Genomic DNA, 8,090 nt, shown 5'->3' on the forward strand with positions numbered 1-8,090 from the left:
ATTGTGATTTCTTGGGATTCAAGAAATGATCACGTTTAATGTAGAATGATAACATTAATGATAAAAAAAAACCTTTGCAGTACAACATTATCCTACAAAAAAAAAAAAAAAAACTTTTGCTTCGAGGGGCAAGTTTATTGGGCAGCGCCACTCATCCTGTGAGTGGACACACTGCCATAGTGACAGTATTGAGCAGCGCCAATGACAGTATTAAGCAGCGCCACTCATCCTACGAGTGGACACATCCCTAATAGGAAGAAAACCCGCCGGGTTCATCCTGTCACTTGTACCCAGACACAGCTGGGACTTGCTTAACTGTCAAGTAAACAGGTTCTTAAACAAGATTAACATTCGTCAACCCTTAAAATCTTATATTATCGTGCGGGTGCAAAATGGGGAAATCTTGTGTAAAGTATCTATATATGACAAATAGTATTTTCCTAACTCAATGTGGGGTTTACTATTCTACACATTTAAGCTATTTAACCCGACCCTTAACCGTCTGGCTGAGAGTGTTTGAATTTTGTATTCAATGCCAAAAAACTGTTTACGTTGAGTCAATATTATAAATATGCTCCATTGTGTGTAAAACTTCACATACAGAACATTAAAAATTTCATCACATTTCAGAATATCAATGCTCACATTTGGCAGGTATTCTATGCTTATCAGATCACTGAACACAATATGTAACTTCAGATTTATATAAACATTTAAATTTACATCACAATATTCATCACATTGACAGGAATGAGTGAAGCTTCTCGGGCAACAAAAATGTCAATAAAAGTTCATATTCGTTTAAAATATAAAAGGTAGTTCATCTTATTTGGCATCATATATATACTTATGTACACAATCTGCTGACTAGTTGGCTCTCACCTCAGGATAATGTGACCATCAAATACTGGTCAACCAGTATTTCTTAGACCAGTCAAGAGACTGGTCTAAGAAAATTGAACGATGTTAACACTAAATAAACAAAACTCTTGCCTATATACAAATGGACAAAAACAACATTTTTCCAGTCCCAAACGCCTCTTCAAGATTATACAAAGTGGTCAAGCACCTGGCTCAAGGTAGACCTAAACCTGAATACCGTATCGTACCCTAGTCTATGGACTTACGGAGGGGAAGATCAGGCCACGGGGCCATTGATCCCTGGAACTTCTTTGGTGATCCGTCTGGTAGCCTCACTGGCCTTTTCAATCTGACTGGTATAGCCTCACTAGCCTTGGGAATCAGTCTGGTAGCCTCACTAGCCTTGGGAATCAGTCTGGTAGCCTCACTAGCCTTGGGAATCAGTCTGGTAGCCTCACTAGCCTTGGGAATCAGTCTGGTAGCCTCACTAGCCTTGGGAATCAGTCTGGTAGCCTCACTAGCCTTGGGAATCTGTAATCTGGAAATTTGAAAATTCTTTAGTCTGAGTAGGCTACACTGAACAGTCTCGAAATCAGCTAACCAGAACAGATTTATATAATTCAAAAGTGATGCAAGCTGTATAGTATTGCATTCTAATTATAATATAATATATTATAAAATATAATATATTATAAAATATAATATATTATAAAATATACCGGCACCGAGTCTGGAATTATGAGCAGGAAAATTGAACCTGTGACTTAGTAACTATATATCCCCCACACAAGCTGAACTGAAGGCCATTCCGGCTGGTTTGGAAGAAGTCCAGCAATATGAAAATAGTTTTATTTGTCGATGGCCGAGGAGCAGTTGATTGTTTAAACAAACTAAATCCAATCTTCATGTCCATAGTTTAGGTTTGTAAGAATAGGATAAATGAGATACAGGTGAAAGGTCAAAAAAATTAAATTCATGTGGATTCCATCTCATGTTGGAATAATGGTCAACGAGGTGGCGGAACACCACATCAAAACCACAAGTTGACAGTGAATGTGTTTTAACAATGAGACAAATAAGAGAATCTTGTGTATCTTAAAGGAGTGGAGGTGTCCTTACCGGAGGCGGCGGCCTCAGCCACCACCAACACCCCTCCCTCGTCACCACCACAACCATCACCACCACCACCACTGACACCATGCAAAGCCAACATCCACCATCACCACCACTACCGGTATCAAGTACCAACCACAACCACAGATCAACAACATATTAGCCCTATATAATATCACCTTATCATTCGCTATCTAATCTGATTAGATCCTATTTACCCTCATAAATAGTAGCCCATGCACTTAGTCTGATTGGTACAGCGACGGATTCACTTCTTGCTGGGTCGCCGCTCAATCCCCAATGGTCCAAGTGGTTAGAAACAGAAATAAGAAATATTCAGGCTTAGAAGTGGTGAGGAGCGGTAATGTATGAGAGAAGTCAAACCTTGCAACACAATCATGTATGACTCGAAACACAAATTTATCGTAAAAGAAAGGGAAATATCAGGTGAAAGCGCCAAGCCATTACGACTATACATCACTGGGAAGGAATGGTGCCCAACCACTGGGTGGACGGTCTGGGATTGAACTCTGCCCTGCATGGTAAAGGAGATATGCTCTAAAGTGACTCTGTACACATGCGGCTCAGGCTTGGGTATACATACAACTAGGAATATGGAACAGGTGTGCACACGGCTAAGACGGAACAGGTGTGCACACGGCTAAGACGGAACAGGTGTGCACACGGCTAAGACGGAACAGGTGTGCACACGGCTAAGACGGAACAGGTGTGCACACGGCTAAGACGGAACAGGTGTGCACACGGCTAAGACGGAACAGGTGTGCACACGGCTAAGACGGAACAGGTGTGCACACGGCTAAGACGGAACAGGTGTGCACACGGCCAAGACGGAACAGGTGTGCACACGGCTAAGACGGAACAGGTGTGCACACGGCTAAGACGGAACAGGTGTGCACACGGCTAAGACGGAACAGGTGTGCACACGGCTAAGACGGAACAGGTGTGCACACGGCTAAGACGGAACAGGTGTGCACACGGCTAAGACGGAACAGGTGTGCACGCGGCTAAGACGGAACAGGTGTGCACACGGCTAAGACGGAACAGGTGTGCACACGGCTAAGACGGAACAGGTGTGCACACGGCTAAGACGGAACAGGTGTGCACACGGCTAAGACGGAACAGGTGTGCACACGGCTAAGACGGAACAGGTGTGCACACGGCTAAGACGGAACAGGTGTGCACACGGCCAAGACGGAACAGGTGTGCACACGGCTAAGACGGAACAGAAGCGAACAGTGTGAACTACAGAACCTACACACTTGCTACTTCAGGTTAGGCTAGGTTAAGGAAAGGTAATGTTAAGGTTAGGCCATGGTTAGGGCAAGGCCAAGGTTAAGGCAAGGCCAAGGTTAAGCTTAACGTTAAGTTATGGGTAGGCTAAGGTATGGTAAGGTTAAGGCTAGGGCAAGTTAAAGGAAGGTTAAGGTTAATAAAAGACTATGGCAAGAATAAGGCTAGGTTAAGGCAAGGTTAAGGAAGGGTAGGGCAAGTTTAGAGTAGACTAAGGTCAAGGTTAAGGTAAAGATAAGGTTAATGTAATATATGGTTAAGGTATGGTAAAGCAAGCTTAAGGTAAGGGTAAGAATAGGTTAAAGTAAGGTTAGGGTAAGTTTAAGGTCAAAGGCAAGGTTAAAGGTTAATGCAAGGTTACGGTAAGGTTAAGGTAGATTACGAGGTGCGTTAGGTTAAATTATGTAAAGTAACATGGGGTTAGTGAGGCAGAGATAGGGGCGGGGCGGGGCGGGGCCGGGCGGAGTGAGGCTAGGCTAGTATGCTACAAGTATATGCGCCGGCTTCCTGTCCCCGCCGAGGCCACTAGTGATAGTGGCCCACAGGTAAACTCGGTTAAACCCTTATACATTACCTAAAAATTCAACACCCCTGGTAAACCATTGTCTACTTTCCCTAAACAATATTAATATCTACCTTAGCTGAGAGGAGGAAGGTGACGGGTCCAAGGTAGATGTTGGGGGTCCAGGGTAGATGTTGGGAGTCCAGGGAAGATGGTGGGAGTCCAGGGAAGATGGTGGGAGTCCAGGGAAGATGGTGGGGCCCCGGGTAAATGCTGTTTACCGGTTTACGGTAAACAACGGTTTACACGCGGTTGAAATTAAATCTGGGTGAGACATAAAATAAAAATATGCTGCACAAATGATGTTAGGTAAGGAGAAGGGTAAAAATGTAAAAAACTTTATTTATTGAATACTTAAAGCTATAATTATGACTATATAGACTATTAAAAAAGAGCCCGGGTAGATGTTGAGGGATGCTAGAGGCTCAGAGTGGATGCTGGGGGCCCATGGTAGATGCTGGGGGGGGGGGGGGAGGCGTTCTACTCGACAGAGTCCAGCTACCTGGGAGTTCTCTCCTACGCCATGCTAGCTGTCACTCGCCTCAAGGCATCGGTTTCCTGCACCAAGCGATCCGCCACCCTCCTCAAGGCATCGGTTTCCTTCACCAAGCGATCCCCCACCTTTATCAAGCCATTTGTTTCCCGCGTCAAGCGAGCTACGTCCCGCTTCAAGCGAGGTGTCCCCAGCGTCGAGCCATCTGCCACCATCGACATTCGAGTTACCACCTGCATCAGGTGATCTGTCACCTCCCACAGGTGATCTGTCGCCTGCGTCAAGAGAGTTGTCATCTGCGTCAGGCGAGCTGTCACTTGCGTTAAGCGAGCTTCCTGCTGCATCCGGTAACTTTGGTCTAACGAACTGTTGCTGGCAGCGTCCCCCATGTCCACTCAAAGCAAGCTGATCCAACACTGCGGGCCTTGCTGCTGAGTGGACAGCGTTCGGGGGTCGTTGTCCTAAGCAGGGTTGCCAGATCCGAATTGTCAAATGTCGCGAAATTTTAATTAAAGTCCCGCAATATTTTGTTTATCAACTGAGACGGTTTTCATTGCAATATATTTTAATACATAAAATAATACAACATGATTTAATGATTGTATTAATATTATCACTGAATGTATTTAATAATATATTGAAGGTAGAACAACCCGGCCTCACACTAGGCTGGTTAGAGTAGCGGCCGGCCTCCCAGGACACATTCATCAATTTTATCAAACTGTGTATTAAAAATTTGTTTACACTTATATATAAATTAATATTATTATACTTAAAATTCTTTGTATAGTTAGGCACAGGTCAAACTAGGTGTTTAGGTTCTGTTGGCGATTATTTGTAATTTTAGTTCGTGAGTGAAGCATTTGAAGATTTTTGGTTCGAACAGAGGACGTGAGCGAAACACATTTTCCGGAAGTGTTCGGACGTCATCAGTTGAGAGTCCAGCCCGTCCTCCAAACAAAGACATAAAAGTGATTCCATGCACCCGCCAAACTCCCTGTTTATGAATGAAAAACGGTTTACACGCGACTGACAACTGCTGACATTCGAACACTTCTGGAACAAGTGGTTCACTGACGACTATTGTTCGAACCACAACGCTATAAATGCTTCACCCACGTACTACAAATACAAATAATCGCCAACAGAATCTAAACATCTAACCTAACCTATGCCTATAGATGCACAATGTGCTAAAATATTATAATATTCACTTGCATTTGCGAATATTCTTGTTTTGAATGAACAGCATGTTAAAATTTATGAATGCGTCATTGGGGTCGACCGCTGGATGGAATGGATTTGAGTCGAGAACGGGTTGCAAGAGGATTAAGAAAAAGTTAAGATAACGGCAATGATGGACAGCAGTAACACCCTTAAGCATTATACAATAATAAACACAAATTCTTCCTCTACTGGCCGAGGAGGATTGACTGGGCGCTAATCCTTAACTGTAGCCTCTGTTCACCCAACAGTGAAATAAGTGGGATGGTATAGAGGCCCACACAACCCATACCTGTCCTGTGAGTGCCAGTGTGGACTGTCACTCACCACCACAACTACCACCACCACAATCACAACCACCACCACACCCATCACCACCACCACAAAGACCACCCCCATCACAATCACCACATCAACTAACTCCATCACCACCACAAATTACAAAGTAAATGTCCATCAATATTGCACAATCATTGCATACTCTTGCAAGCGATACTTTTTGAGTACATCTGGCCCTCCGTCGGCTGGGTTTTGCCCGTTCAAATGTTCACTTAAGCTGTTCACCCGGGCCGGTTTATATGACCTGCTCCTGGTTGTCAAAGTTCACTGAGTGAACATCCAGAGGCTGAACATTATTGGTGGGGTGATGAACATGGCGGGAAGAACAAGTGAACAATACGAACACGATGAACATGTGAACTTTTGGACAAATTCCATCCCCCCTCTTGCAGTTTTCACAATATGATGCCTATTTGAAATATTTCGCCTGAGAGTTATTTGTGAGCGGAATTTTGGGTGATTGGACGAATTTGGAGTTGTATATGTATTATATAGCACTGAGCTATGTAGCCCTAAGCTATGTAGCCCTGAGCTATGTAGCCCTGGGGCCGGATTCAGGAAGGTACTTACGAAGGTTTTTCCTCTTAGCTAAGTGCGTTTTCCGTCTTAGCGCCTTCGTGGCGGCTACGTCCGTATTCAATTAACTACCCCAAGTGGAAAAACCTTCTTAAGTTCATTCCGGGATTTAAGTGTGGTTTCGACCACTCGTAGCTTTACGTAAACTGGATATAAGTCATTTGTTCTCTACTACATAACACTGGGATCGATTTATGATATTGGAACATGACCAAAATATTATAGCTGGTGAATCTAGTGGAGAGGAATCCTTCGTGTTAGTTATATATGCATTCTCTGCTTGGAACTTGAAGTAAATATGTGTTTGATGATAGTAGAATTAGTTTTATAATAGCAGGATATTATACCAGTAGTTATTAAGTAAATAAACACTGGTGATCATGAAATATGAGAGAAGGTGATGAGCCCTGCCTGATGGGATCATTTACTATCACCAAATGCCCCTGTTCACCTAGTAGTAAGGGTGTACCTTAGCTATACATACCCATTTCTAATTTATTTAGTTTGGTTTTATTTTGAAATTAAATCTGGGTGAGACATAAAATAAAAATATGCTGCACAAATGATGTTAGGTAAGGAGAAGGGTAAAAATGTAAAAAACTTTATTTATTGAATACTTAAAGCTATAATTATGACTATATAGACTATTAAAAAAGAGAGAGGGAAGTAGGGGTCCAAGACCTCTTCCTGTTATACAATTTGGGTGTGGAACAAGTAATTATCAAAAGAAGGCACCATGCCGGGAAGGCTATGTAGCAGTAAGGCAGTGAGGTAAGGCAGCTACTTATTTGAGAAATGCTTATTTTATTTACCTTATAAGCTGAGGCAACTTATTTTATTTGAGGAATACTCAGCTGATTCCTCTACATTTAGCATGGAACAAATTTGTGTCCAAGACCTCTTCCTGTTACTCAATTTGGCTGTGTGTAACCAAACTCGAAGTGCTCTACAAATCAAGGGACCCAGAATGTGGAATGACCTCCCGAATCATGTCAAAGGCTGTACCTCTCTCAACCAGTTTAAGAGTTAAACCAAGTACTGCCTAATTAACTCCATGTAACCTAACTTACCTCCTAAATGTCAACCCATGTCTTGCTATTTTTTAAACAACGCTGTTCACCAACATGTGCAATTGCTGATTTATGCTATGTTAACCCCCTTTTTGTATTTTTTATTCCTTCTTTCAACACAATTTATACCTAATCCCGATTACTATTAAGTTTTAGTCTGTTTTTTTTCCCCCACACCGTGCCCGAAATGCTATGAGTATTAGTGGCTTTAGGTATTGTATGTACTAGCTCTGTCTATAAATCCAACATTATGTTTGTAAATCAACTGTATGTACTTTTCCTGAATAAAATGTATTTATTATTTATTTTTTAATCAGTAAGTATTAAAAGAAGGCACCAAGCTGGGAAGGCTATGTAGCACTATTGTGTGTAACAATAAACCATTTTTTTTTTTTGACAAATAATGCACCTGTATGGGAAAACAAATCCTGTCAGCTGTAAAAATATTGATGCAGTTATTTAAATGAAAAATATAATGAAAGAAATATTACTGGTTTATTTTTATCCTATCTTTTAGTACTGTACAGTATATCCAAGGAAG

At 42.2% G+C, this 8,090-nt stretch overlaps 1 long non-coding RNA gene across 1 annotated transcript; it reads right to left on the reverse strand.

The window, feature by feature from the left end:
- Window positions 1-384: 384 nt before the first annotated feature.
- LOC138372928 (uncharacterized) lies at window positions 385-4,871 on the reverse strand. The gene is made up of 2 exons (XR_011230990.1): window positions 3,922-4,871; window positions 385-1,399 (listed from the first exon to the last, which is right to left on the reverse strand). It is a non-coding gene; the product is annotated as an uncharacterized lncRNA (long non-coding RNA).
- Window positions 4,872-8,090: the final 3,219 nt, after the last annotated feature.

This window comes from Procambarus clarkii, chromosome 5 (assembly GCF_040958095.1).
Source record: "Procambarus clarkii isolate CNS0578487 chromosome 5, FALCON_Pclarkii_2.0, whole genome shotgun sequence".
NCBI classification, from domain to species: domain Eukaryota; kingdom Metazoa; phylum Arthropoda; class Malacostraca; order Decapoda; family Cambaridae; genus Procambarus; species Procambarus clarkii.